This window comes from Lutra lutra, chromosome 16 (genome assembly GCF_902655055.1).
Source record: "Lutra lutra chromosome 16, mLutLut1.2, whole genome shotgun sequence".
NCBI classification, from domain to species: domain Eukaryota; kingdom Metazoa; phylum Chordata; class Mammalia; order Carnivora; family Mustelidae; genus Lutra; species Lutra lutra.
In genome coordinates this window covers 52,765,739-52,779,981 of record NC_062293.1, presented here as the reverse complement: position 1 = coordinate 52,779,981, position 14,243 = coordinate 52,765,739, and the positions used below count along the sequence as shown (strand labels likewise).

General features: G+C 41.8%; 1 long non-coding RNA gene across 1 annotated transcript in view; it reads left to right on the top strand.

Annotated features, from left to right (window-relative positions):
- The window catches only part of LOC125087688 (uncharacterized), a 37,093-nt gene extending 23,219 nt beyond the window's left edge, over positions 1–13,874 (top strand). Inside the window, exons 2-3 of the long non-coding RNA XR_007123491.1 lie at positions 12,980–13,292; positions 13,719–13,874. This is a non-coding gene — a long non-coding RNA (uncharacterized LOC125087688). The remainder of the gene's footprint in view (positions 1–12,979; positions 13,293–13,718) is intronic.
- Positions 13,875–14,243: the final 369 nt, after the last annotated feature.

Sequence of the window (14,243 nt, the reverse complement as noted above, 5' to 3'; positions counted from 1 at the left end):
TGTCAGATGGGAAGCTGCCCAACATGAATCATTGAATAAAGTCAATTAGCTATTTAAATTCACTCAGTTGACATTGTGTTCTGTAACACTCCCAAACTTCCACCTAACAACAAATTCCAGGCCTATGTGTACTTAGATCCTTGGCTGGATCTGAATTACTTAGCTCTTGACTCCTCCCAAATGGTAGACTCCAAGCCAGAAATACCAAGACTTAAAGAACCCCTCTCCACTCGACATTCTGCTTCATTCTCTCTTCCCTCAGTACGTTGTTCAGGTACGTTGTTTGGCAGTTGTAGTATAATAAAAAAATGTATATAGTTGGTCTTTGCCCATGGTTCTTTGGCACAGACCTCCTAAAAGTCTTGGAATTTCCTGAGTGATAAGAGGGCCCTTTGTTATTTGTACCAAGCCCTGGTAACCATACCTAAGTTTAAGCTAGCAGAGTGAAGGTGGGTCCCTAGGTAGCTTTGGAATGGGGACGGGTCACTCGAGAAACAATCACACTGTTAGAGGATTAGAACGATCAGTCCAGGACCTAACTTGGGGAAGGGGAAGAGGGCTAGAATATATGTTCATCCCTGTGGTCAGTGATTTAAACTGTTGTGCCTATGTTATGAAACCGCCCAAAAAACTCAGAACAAGTTTGGGAGGAACTTCTGGGTTGATGAACACATCGATGTGGTGGGGGAGTGGCAGGTTCAGAGAAGGCCTGGAAGCTCTTCATCACCTCTCCTCCTGTAACCTACTCCATAAGCATCTCCCATCTGGCAGTCCCTAAGTTGTATCCTTTCTAATAAGCTGGTAATCATAAGCAAAGCATTTTGCTGAGTCTGAGTCATTCTAGTAAATTGTCAAACCTTAGTAAGGATCCTGGAAACCCCAGATTTGTAGTCAGTTGGGTAGAAGTGAAGATGGCCTAGGGACCTCTTTGTGGCTGGCATTTAAAGTGGGGGCAGGGTTGTGGGACTGAGCCCTTAATCTCTGGTGTCTGTACTCAGTGTCAGAATTGAATTAAATTATAGGATATTTGGTTGGTATCAGAGAATTGGAGAATTGGTAGCAGAACAATAGATTTGAATTGGAAAAAAAAAAAAAAACCCACACACCAGCTGAGAAAGAATTTTTGTCTTTGACTAAGAAATATGAGGGTTGGGAAGTTTACCCCCAGCCCCTGCCTTTTGGATTCTGTGCCACTGAGAAGGAACAGGGTTGTCAGCGAACAGCATGAACTATTTTGGATGTCTAAGGAAAAGCACACTTAAAATGTGTTACTTGACCAAATCACTGCCTTGGAATATCTACTTTGTGGGAAACCAATGTGAGTACCAAGTTACTGCCACTGTGCCCACATTCTTGGCTTTGTTACAAAGAAAAATTATGCCTTGGAACAATGTCTGGCATGTTCAGGCTGAGGTTAAGTGGGGCTTGGTTATGCCTTGAGGACCCTGTTGCTGCTTTGATGTTGTGATTCATTCATTGATCTTAGTCAGTTCAACTATTTATATGCCGGTGTCAAAGTCTCACCCAGCATAACCACAAGAGGCTGCTGGCCTTCATCCACGAAGCAGACATTGGAGGATCAAGCAAGACTTGCTGGTGCTTTTACACAGGGGAGAAAGATATAGGGACAGATGGAAGATTTACTGGTATGACCCATATGTCAGATGGGCCTCCTTATCCCTCAGAGAGAGGGTGCAATCAGCTTGCAATGCCTGGTTTATGAACGCCTATGATACTTCCCAGTTCTCCTAATTCCCAGGGACATAAATACTCATGGTCCTGTCAGCTTCTCTCCTAACATGTTCTCTGTTTTGATCTGCATCTCCACACCCAGAACTTAGCCTCAGCTTCTTAATGAGAGAGAGGGAAAGAAAGAGAGAGACAGATGAAGGAGGAGGAGAAAAGGAAGAAGAGGAAGAAGAAGAAAGTGGAGAAGGAGGAAGGAAAGAGAGGGAGGGAGAGCAGAGAGGGGAGGGGAGAAGCAAGAAGAGTAAACAAATGTATATCTCAGTTTAATATTTCACTGCAAGCATGGTGATCATGGGAAGATGTTACATTATTGGCTTTATTTCTCTTTCATCTGTTGGTCTTTCCTCTCCATCCCCCACCACCTCCATCCTCCTTCCCTTTCAGAGACTATCCATCCTACTATGATGCAATCTCAAAGAAACATTAAGGGAAAAAAAAATTAAAAATAGACACACACATATATATCATTCTACAATTTATCTTTTTTAAACGTATTTGTTTATTTTTAGAAAAGAACAATTTTCTAAACAAAACAAAAAGAAGGACAAACCATAACTTTTTCTGTAATGATTACCTATAAGAGGGGAAGAGAGCAGGGTTAAGATAAGAGTTATGCGACTACATCTTGTTTTTTAAGATGTGACTTTAGGATCACGCAAATATTTTACATAATTAAAAGACAAAACTAAGTAAAAACCTTTTCCTAGATATGAAAAGTAAAATAAAATGAAACTCACTATGAATACACTGGTAATGTAGTCCACTGAGTAAGAAACAGTTTATGTGATTTTATGTCATATGATGTCATATGGACTAAGGACTAAACAGGGAAAAGTAACTTCTTAGGAATCATACAACTGGTGGTAGAGTTTGTATAGTCATGCAGAGACTGCTATAGCTTGGAATACATGAGAGGTATAACTGTGTTGGGGGTCCATTAGAGTGGAGAGCATCCATGTGGTTGAAAGGATAGGCATGTGTAAGATCAACAAAGTTTAAGTAAAACCCTGTAGTTTTGAATTTAAATTGGAGGTATGGTTCTGAACTTATGACATATTGTAGCTTAAGGAATACATATCTTCTAGCTCTGTCCACTGAAAAGGTCTAGGAACAATACCAACCCCTTAGCAATTGGCACCCAGACTGAGGTCTCTCAACACTATTCCCAGTAGAGGATCCTTAGAGAAATGGCTGATTTCAGGACTAAGGCAGGAAAAATACAAGATGAGTCTGAAATGGTTGTTTCAGAAAGCAAGAAACCTATCCAAGACTCTTGAGGTTGTGTTATAAAGACTCAGTCTAGGGGCGCCTGAGTGGCTCGGTTAAGTGTCTGCCTTCAGCTCAGGTCTTGATCCCAGTCAAGCCATGCATCCAGCTCTCTGCTCAGCGAGGAGCCTGCTTCTCTCTCTCTCACTGCCCCCGCTTGTGCTCTCTGTCTCTCAAATAAAATCGTTAAAAAAAAAAAAAAAAGACTCAGTCTGTGGTCTAGGCTCCCACTGGCTAAAGAAGAGGCAGCTTGATCATCAAAAAGGGTAATAATAACTGGGATGATTTGAAGCACATCAAATATATTTTAGTTTATGAGCTTAACAATTCTCAAACAAAATAAAACAAAAAAAAAAAAACCAACCTTCCTGAACACCTTTAAAAGGATGCTAGAAGACAACTTCATACTTTTTTAAAACAAGTTTAAAAAAAGGAAAGAATTCTTTCCTACACAATCTGCCATAACCAAGAGTTGGCAAATGGAGTTTTTAATAGGAACACTGTAGCTAATAAGTGAGAAGTAAATGACAAATTTGAATGTCACCATTTTTCATACCCTAATAGTTTAATGGCTCTAAACCAGGGGTCAGGCAAACATAGTCTATAAAGAACAAGCAAGTAATTATTTTAAGCTTTTTAGGCTTTGTAGAACATATGGTCTCTGTCACAACTGCTCATCTCTGTTATTACAGTACAAAAGAGCAAAAGACAATATATAAGCCAATGGGTGTGGCTATATTCCAATAAAACTTGCAAATAAAGGCAGGAGATTGGATTTTCCCCTTGTGTTTCCCATTCTTGATGTAGATAATGACCACCAATGGCTGCTAGCATCATGAAAAGAGGGAGAGGATGTTATGCACCTCTTGATGATGGAATTGTACACGACCACCCATGAGGTAGACTTGTAGTGGGGGGTTGGGGGGAATCAAGCCTGAATCTGACCATGTCTCCACATCTGACTACTAAATCTCAGGAAATTTAGGAGATAACATCCAACATCACCAGGATGCAGGCAGAAAAATACAAAGTTTTGGAAGTTCTGCAGGACAAAGGACCTAGTATCCTCAACACATAACTGCAAGAAAAAGAAAAGATATGGAAGTATAATTTATAGAGTAGAAGTGTTAAGAGATGTAACAGCCAATTAAAATATAAATAAAAAGAACTGTACTCAAAACTCCAAATTCTTGCTTAATGCTTACATGGAACAATGTAACCAATATTGCTCTATTCCTGGTCTTGAATTCCCAAGCCCATCAAGGGTCCTCTCAGTAAGACTCCATCTTCCATGGAAGACAATCCCCTGTGTATCTGCTTATATTTCATTTCTCTAGAAAATAATTCTCCCTGAGACAGTGAAGAGGTAATCCCAAGTAAGGAAGGGTCAAACCCTAAACCTGTTTCTTCAGTAACTTTCCAATTTATTTTACTTAATGCAAAGTTTTCTATTAGGATGTATCCAAAAAAAAAAAAAAAAAAGCTTTACAGTTAGAGAAAATGTACATAATTTAACAATCTCTCACTATTTTGTGTACAGCATTTGAAAAATTGCCTACTTGACTATTACTTTTTCTTTGGTTTTATTTTCTCATAAAATAATCATTGCTGTGTAGAATGCACAATCATTTTTATGTAGGATGCACAATTCCGAGGGCTATTAACTTGTTGGGGAAAAAATGGTTGCTAATATACACATTTTTTCTTGTTTAGATTTATTTCCCACCCAGAGAACCATAAAGTATCCCAATTAACTATGAATCTTAGTCTGTGGTAAATGGGAATATTCACAGCCTTCTTCAAGCTGGAAACATATTTCAGTCCTCTGCAGGCTAGAACTAAATTACTGTGTCAGTAATGAAAATAAATTTGCTAATTAGTTCACTTAATCAAATCTGACTGAACTCTGTTCCTAGCAGCATACACCTGAGAGCCTTAAGACATCTGTTTCTGAGAGCTTATCACCTACAGGCGACTTCTTCCCTTTTTTGTCTGAGAATAATTATTCAGCTTCCTCCTTAAGCCTTCGAAGGGAGTCTCTATGCAGTTAATAGTGATATGTTATGGTACTAGAAACCTAAAACAATCACTTGAGGCCCCAATCACTTGAAGCTGGATGCTAGACTGGGCGTAGCAAGTAGGTGACATGAACTTATAGGCTTCCTCCTTGATCTATGAAAAATAGAACCAGAAAGCACTGTTTAGCTCTGACCAAAATGTGAGCTTAACTCTCTCCCCGCATTCCCTAGCTTGTGACAGATGGCAGCAATTCCATCAGTCTCCAACTTTAGTACGATATGCGTCCCTTTTCTCTAATTGCACACTCACCAAATCAAGCTTTTGCTAATTAATTGGGCTTCCAATATGTCTACTGCTAGCATTACCCAGTGTATCTGTTCTTCATCTGGTGCTTAATCCTCACATGTGCAATGGCTTCCAGTTTTTGCCTTACTTGTTCCCATATTCAGAAGCAAAATTACGACCTTGGGTAGAAGTATTGAAGAGAAGCCATGCATTCAAAATCAGTTGCCTCAGTGTGGAGTCTTTGGTGTTGGTGGTGCTCTCCTGGGTCTCTTGCTAAGATGCCCCTCTTCTGGTCCATAATTTAACCTGAGCGTGTTATTTTTTTTTTCCCAGAACTCCCATCTGACTTCCTGCCTCTCTCTTCCCCAGTCTCTTAGCTTGCTCTCCTGACCCGTGATGTCTGGACTCTATGAAACACTGAATGCTTGCTTTCTAATGCACCCATTTCTCTCTTCTTAACTCTCTATCATAGAACTTAATACTTTTACCTGCCTGGTGCTTTGGTCCTTACCTGACCTTGCTTAACTTCATCAGTCTGTCTGGACATTACTTTTACCTGTCATTATCAGTCTGTGGTCAAGTACTTGGTACTAAGAGGAGAAGACGAGACTCAGTTTCTACCCCAATAATTCCTTCTTTTGAATTGCTTTGTATTTATTCAACCCGTTTTTCTTCTTTATGTGGACTATGTATGACTAGTTCCTGAAGTCATTTGAACTTTCAGCACCTACTTCTTTCTTTATAAGTTGTTTTTTTTTAAAGATTTTATTTATTTATTTGACAGATAGAGATCGCAAAGTAGGCAGAGAGGCAGGCAGAGAGAGAGGCAGGCAGAGAGAGAGGAGGAAGCAGTCTCCCTGCTGAGCAGAGAGCCCGATGTGGGGCTCGATCCCAGAACCCTGGGATCATGACCTGAGCCGAAGGCAGAGGCTTTAACCCACTGAGCCACCCAGGCGCCCCAGCACCTACTTCTTTCTAGCTCCCCATTCTACCAAGGCAAGAATGCAGACATGTTGTTCAGAAGGAAGGTCCAATTAGCCTTGTTTGGAGAAAGAGCACCAGACTGGGACTGTGAAGACATCCCCTTGAAGTATTAGTTGTTCTGCCTAGAGTAAGTTGCTCAAGTGTAGAGTGGAAGAATCGGATTCTTCTGAAAGCACTCCCTCCCCTGACTCTTTTTTCCCTAATGTGTTGTAATATCACAGTTCCTAGGTCAGTGGGCTAATTGGCAAAATAAGAATTTGTTGGACCAGGAGTCAGGATCCCTGAGTTCCAGTTTCTGCTTTGCAACTAGTTCACACACTGTAGCCTTGGAGAAATGCTCTGCCTCTTCAAATCATAAAGAAAATGAGGGGGCCGTGTTGGATGATCTTCAAAGACCCTTCCAGCTCTTTCCTTCAGTGATTCCATTTTTCTGCATATGAAGGGGAACACATTTTGCTAGTGAGGACCATTACGTCTGAAGAGAATTACTCTTCCATGACCCTGGTCTGGAATTTATTCTGCTTACAGATTTTGAAATGCTTCAGCTGGATTTATGCTCTTTTTTTTTTTTTCCTGGCATAAGACTTTCTATGAAAAGCAATTGCCTGCAGGATCTAACACAATCTATTCAGCATGTCTCAGAAAGCTCTGGAATTCAGGATTCTCCACAAAGTTCCTCCTCGGACTGGGAGCCATAATGATCCAACAGAGGGACAGCGGCAGCAAATGGGTGTCCTCTAGAATGACCACCACAGGAAGCTCGGAGTGAGCAAACTAGCAGTTCACTCAATGAGCTGTTTCCAGAAAGACCAGGCTGTGAGGTGTTAACAGCCAGGAGACAACTGACCACCACACCTTCTATGGATGGCCATCTCAGCCTGCCCACAAAGAATCTTGATCTGTCTCTCCCATCAAAATGTCTGGTTCTAAGGAAACTCAGTATAGTTTTTAAAATTCTGTTACAACAACATGATGTGTAAGAAGTATGTCTTACCATGGCCTAGGAACCCCGATTCCATAGTGAAAATAATAAAAGAAAATAGATTTCCCCATCATATGGGAAGTGAGGCTGGATTAGAGGCTTATGATGAGGACAAAAACAATTATTACCCAGGTTATGGTGTCACAGTCACTGATGCACTCACACACAGGCCTCCAGCTCTGTTGTCATAAAAGGATGCTGATCCCCACACTACTCTGTATTTTGGAAGAGGAGAGGGCCAGAATCTCCTCTCTCTGGGCCTCTAAAGTAATGGGCCATGCCATTCCTCCCCACTTACAAATGCTGCATGGAGAAACTCAAGCCATCCAGGAAATAAAATAACATTTAAATAAAACTCAAGGAATATAAGTGTGTGTGTGTGTGTGTGTGTGTGTGTGTGTGGTGTATGTGTGTGTGTTTATGTGTCTGTATGGGTCTTTAGTGTAAGCCTTTTTGGGTAGATTTTTCCAAGGGAAAATGGTGGGGGTGAAGAGCTTTAATTTCTTGATAAGCCATATGTCTATTGCCTATGAATGCATAGTTGGGCAGGCTGCTTCAGATATCCTGGGTAAAGGAGAAAGTCTTGGGTTCATGGAGATTGTGGGCCATAAGTAGCCATATTGCCACAGCTTGACTGGAGGTGAGTCTGAGAATGAGAGACAGGGAAAGAAAAGAGAAGAGAAAACAGTAGAGATAGATTCTGAATTTCCAGCTGTGACTGCCAAGTTTTGGGAGCACAAACACCTGTCCTCCCACGGGATTTAGCGTAATGTAGCTTCAGTAAGACAGAGCTGTATGAGTGGATCTGGAGCCCTGACAAGGAGAGAACAAGGCTTCATGGGGAGGAGCAAGCCGCTAAAAGCTCCCCCAGAGAAATGCTTAGGGATGAGATGAGGGACTTGCCAAAGAGTTGAGGTAGAAGAATAACCTTTGGGCAGGTGGGGCAGTTTCTAGGATCTGGAGTTACTGCAGGTGGGGCCTCCTTGTGCTGCCCAAGTGACATTCTACTGAGTAAATCCAATCTCTGTGCTTTCTTCGGTGACTATTTACTGAACACGTGCAATGTGCCAGAGGCTGTTCTAGGCTCTGGGATAAAGAAATGAACAGCAAGAACAATGCTCCCAAGAACCTTGCTCTCAAGGACATGGGATTCCACTGGGAACTGAGACAAATTAGCAAAAGACATAATGAATGTACAAGATTATTTCAAACATCTGCATGTACTATAAAGACATCAACATGCAGTAATGTGATGGAGAAAGACAGGGAGGGAAGGGGGTTGCTATGCTCAGCGATGACACCACTTACCAGCTGCACACCCTGGATGAGGCCATGTCCCCATCTGTAAAATCACGGTAATAGATATCTATCTCAAAAGATGGATATAAAAGATTCACTGAGATAATACCTGTGCACAGCACGGTGACTAACCAAGCGTCAGTCAGCCTGCCCAACTTTCCCTTGGAAAAGGCTCACACATACACCAAGCGTCAGTCATAACCCCTTGTCACTGCAGCTCCAGGCATGCCTGAGGGTGATGACATTAGTGATGCAAAGCCAGGATTGCCCATCTGAATCCTGCTCAGACTCCTGACCCACAAAAAACACGAGAGATAATAAAATAACCAGTATTGTTTTAAGCCACCAAGTCTTAGAGTAATTTGTTTTGAGGAAATAGATAACTAGCACCAAATCTTTTATATAGAAACAGAGAAAGGGCACGCGGGTGGCTCAGTCAGTTAAGCATCTGCCCTCAGCTCAGGTCATGATGCTAGAGTCCTGGGATCAAATCCCACATTAGGCTCCCTGCTTGGCATAGAGTCTGCTTCTCCCTCTGCCTCTGCCCATCCCCCTGCTTGTGCTCTCTCCCTTTCAAATAAAGAAATAAAATCAAGAAAGAAAGAAAGAGAAAAGAAAAAGATAAAAGAAAGAAAAAAAAGAAGAAGGAAAGAGACTTTCTTTCATTATTTTCCCCTGGAAGACAAAAACTCTTCTAGAAAGGTTTGTTGCCAGCAGAATTTATTCTAAAACACAGTGTATTCACAGGAAATTTCAGCTTCAGTAAAGCCAACAGATTAGGAGACAGCTATCATTTAAAAGATAGTTTGTTACTCACAGTTTCTAAGATGAAGGGACACACCATGCAGGGAGGGACATGTGGAGAACTACCAAGGTCAGTCAAGATTTATGGATTATGGAGAAAGAAGGGAGAGCTGTGGGCAAGAGGCTTTGTTGTGGTTTTTGTTGGAAGGAACAGGCAAGAGAGGGTGAGCAGATTTAGGATTGGCTAACTTGAATAGTTTCAATGGGTTCTGGGTTACAGGAGTTGTCCCTAGTTGTCTGGTGCCTGGCCCTGGGGTGATTAGGGTAGGAGAAGAGCAGCCTGAGTATAAGAGTCCCATAAAGGGGATAGTGTATAGGCTCTGGATTGGTTGATCTGCATTTGGCAAGTGGGTAAATTGTTTGCTGCCTCTAACAGTTGACTAGCCCTGGGAGGGGCAGTACTTCCAGGGTCCCTATGTCCAAACATCAGAACACAGAAAATAAAAGACATGACTAACACAGAGCCTTGTCTGAGTATCACATTCATGAGCTCCTGTGTGGCCAGGGTGTGGTTTCATGATCCCATTGTGGAGTCTAGGACTTGAGAGGGAAATCTGCTAAGGGAATCTTTGATTCCCAGAAAGATGGTACAAAAAGAAGCCCTCTCCCCTCTTCTCATTTTGAGCAGTGTTGTATGAGGACTCCACGATTGGAGCTGCCATTTTAGCTTGTGACCACAAGAAGATGACCAAGAGAGTCATGAGAAAAACAACCTGCCATGTCATCAGAGAGCCCCCATCAACCCTGGAGGCCTACTGTTTAGGCAACATTACTTCTGGTATATGGTGACTTTGCAGCCAGAGCCTAGCAGACATACAAGCACTAGGACTTGCTTCTAATTCCCAGACTCCTTCTCTAACCACCCTGCTTAGAAGAAAGAGAAGGTTAGTTACTTTGCCACAATAGTAAAACGTTACTTGAGACCTTATGGTGGAGAACTGCCAATTTGCAAAGCATGATGTAGAGCTTGGTTAAGTGGGGGTTCACTTAGTGGGGAGAAGAGAGACAGATGGGGAACAAAAGTGAGTTCTGGAAGCCCTGAAGACAAGAGTCCACTTCAATATGCCGCCTAAGGCAGAGGCCGCCTGGTGCTCACTGTGCTGGGACATATGGAAGCTGTGAGGAGGTGTTTCATGTGGTCCATGGATGCATTTTACGCAGCTTAGTGGAAACATATAGGATTCATGTGGGCATGTTTCTGATGGTCCCAGCAGCATCCGCCAGAGAAATGAGGAGGAATCGGAGTAACATGAAATAAGAAGAACAAAAAGAAGGAAGATGATTAATGTGTCATTTTAATTGGTGAAATAAGGATGTGGGATGTATGATTTCAGTCTACTGGAAAGAGGTAGGATACACATTGTCTCAAGCCTCTAGATTTTGCTGAATGTGTTTTTAAACAGAGCATCTCCAATCACATGGATTTATTGAAAACTGGTGTTTCATGTTAAGTGAAATATTGTTATCTTGAGGCTGTAATTTGCTGGGCAGTAGGAAAAAATTTCACAAAAGGAAAAGGAGAAATAAGAGTGGAATTGGTTAAAAACTCAGGGCTAGTAGGATACCATGAGGAGATAAACAGGCATATTAAAATCTTTAAATTTATTTGAGAAAAAATTGATTCATGAATTAGCAGACATCTAGCAGACAGAAAGGAACCATGAGGAGTTAAACCAAATGAAAGATTTTGTAGGCACAAGGGAGCAGAAGCAAGAAAAATATACTGGCAAAAACAGAAGATGGATATTGGAAGGTCACTTTCCCTTAGAGGATGACAGGGACATATCAGACAGATGATCCCATTAGTGATTCCTGATTGACTGTTTTAAGGTTCCACTTCTGAGAGAACCAAGCCAATGATTAAGTCTTGGTTTGGTGATGTGAGACTTAGCATAAGCGACCATTTTGGGTCTGTTGTTTATGTCTAGGCTATTACCAGAATTCTTCCTGGACCAAGTCTTCTGTGTATCTTAAGTGGAGATGGTTGGAGTGATGGGATGTATATTCTCCATGTATTCTCCATGCTCTAGGATGACCTTCTTATTCACACTGCTAAAGCAGTTTTAGTTATTTCACTCATTTCTGAGTCTGCCTAGCTCTCTCCTTCTCCTCACATTTGCCTTTCCATCCTTCATTCTGCACACTCACTGTTACTATGTGCCAGACACAGGCACTGGGAATATAGAGTACATAAAGCAGGCATTATTCCAACATAAGACTATGTTTTTTGTCCCAAATAACCAGTGGTTTCCTGCTGCTATGTAGATAAACACAAACACAAAGACTATAATAATCTCTATTTCCAGTTCTAAATGCTTTGGTAGTAGTCATGCAGCAACCCAACCCTCCACCCCTGCCCCCCAAGTCCCTACCCCTATTTCTTTTTGGTAGATCCCATGTTTTCAGTTTCTACTTAAGTCCTAGGACAAGGGGAGCTCAGATAAGACAGTAACTCCTATGTATCCTGTACTCATAGAACAAATATAATTGAGATAGGACTTTGCATTTAAGACCCCTCATCCTGCTATGCATTTTTGCTTCCCTGCATCCATTTTGGCACATGACCTAGGAACTGGGTAGGATAAATGCCCCATCAAGAATGTGTCATAGACCTCCCACTGGAGAGGTAAAGAAAGTGCTTGGTAAGGGTAGGGGCAAGGACTATAGTTGGAGGGAGGCCAAGAGGTAAAATGCCAGTGCTTCTCTCCTTCCCTCCTGAGATATAACCTGAAGGGAAAGGCAGGAAATGTGGAAGAAACACTCTGATAAGCAGTATGAGTGTTTGGGTTTAAGGTAGACCCAGGAGACAGTTGTAGGTCCCCCAGACATAACTAGGTTTACTGCCTACTGCCACGTCCAACAGAGTGCAACCATGACAGTCACAAAGAAGAGGGTGAGTATGGGGTACAGAAGAGAGAGGACTGAGGTAGTACTCACCTAGTCTCTTCAAACCCATTTACTAGTTATCCAGAAGCTCCTTTATGGAGCTGAAGGGGAGCAGAATAAACCACCCCAAAACACCCCTGTTTGGCACTGGGATAATTTTAAGCTGATTACTTCTAAGACCCATTAGGCACAGGAGAAACTCTGAAAGCAGAGTAGAATTGACACATTTATAATGGAAATTTACATTTATAAGGGAAATTTCCATTTGCCAGAGTGTTTCCCTCTCTGTCCCAGGAAGAGAAAGAAGACTTTAAAATCACAAGAAGCTCCTATCAGAGGAAAAGGCAAGACTAAAATCTGCATAACAACTTCTCCCTCCTTTACACTGTTTTTCTGGTCACCTCCCATGACTGGCCTCCCCACCTGCATCCCCTCCAATATCTTTTTTTTTTTTTTTTTTTTTTTTTTTTTTTTTTTTTTTTTTTTTGGTCTTTAGCTGGAGATGGTATTTAAGGAATGGATTGGGCCATTTTGGAGACTTACTCAGTTTTCTTGGGTATCTCCAATGTATGTAGAGGTATACATGTTGTTAAACTTCCTTTTTTTCTCTCTTTCTCTTGTTAATCTGTCTTTTCTTATGAGGGGCTTCAGTCACAAAAGACATAAGGGTAGAGGGAAAATTACTTTTCTTCCCCTATTTTTCAGCCACAGAACATGGTCATGGAAACCAGAAGACCCAGAAGATGGCACAAGGGCAAAGAAAACAATGAATAGAGAGCCAGCAAGACTACCATGAGGCTATCTTGGCTTGGGGTAAGGTGACCCAGCTGAAGAAGCTGAGGGATGGAGAGACAAGTGTCTGGGAAACAATAGGACTGTTGGCCACAAGAGAACCAAGGTGGGACCAAGTCAACCATGCCCAAAGGACATGGGCTCTGAGAAGAATTCAGGAGAAACTAAAATGTCATTAAGTAATAAGTTTAAGTCTTGACCCTTCAGCAGAATGGAGCTGGTAGAGGTAAGATTTTTTTTTTCTTGTCCAAGTAGAATGTGTTCAGTTTCAGCTCTGTTCTGTATATAACCAACTTACTAAGACAAGGTCACTCCAAGATGGTCCCCTAACCAGCTCCTGGGTAATACAGATACTGCTGGGGCCATACTTGGAAAGCCACTCTCATGGAGAGTTTTAGCCATGCCTCTCTCTAAGAGATAAGCAGGTCTATCCACATGCACCTGAAAGCAAGGCAGACTTTCCCATCATCACCTGTGATTTATCTGTAGATTATCTCTCCTGTTAATGTGAGCTCAACCATGCAGTTGAGGCATTAATGACCCTTGAAAATTTCAGTCTCGTTGTACTGCAGCCCAGAATCTGTGGCTGAAAATGGTGAGAATGACAAATTACCCCATTCCTAAATTCTCACATTTGTTCTGTATTCCCTAGGTCATACCAGTGTTGGAAAAATAAAGAAGTCAGCCCTATGCCTGATCCATAAATATACAGAATGCAAAGCCATATGATCTCCTGAAGTTCATTTGCTCACTGACATTAGGTTAATATTGTTCCCTCTGTGGAGAGGCTCAGAAATGTAGGAGGTTGCACCAGGGCCAAGTAAAAGAGAGTGATTCATCTTATGTACTTTCTTTTTTGTCCTGAGACTCAATTTCCAACATGGTGGGGACATGTCCCATACTAACAAACAGTTCTCAGACACCAGCTGAGTGTCCAAGAATTCAACTCAATTCTGATACCCTTTACTGGAACAGCATCAGATTCCACAGGTTAAGGGCTCAGTCCCACAAGACTGCCCTCACTCCATCTTTCAGACACCAGTCTCACACCACATTGTTACCTGTGCTCCCAATTGCCTACAAGTCAGAGGTTCCAATGGCCCCTTCCTCAGTTGTTGTTTTCTTTTTTAAGATTTTATTTATTTTAGAGAAAGCAGGGGAGTGGAGGGGAGAGAGG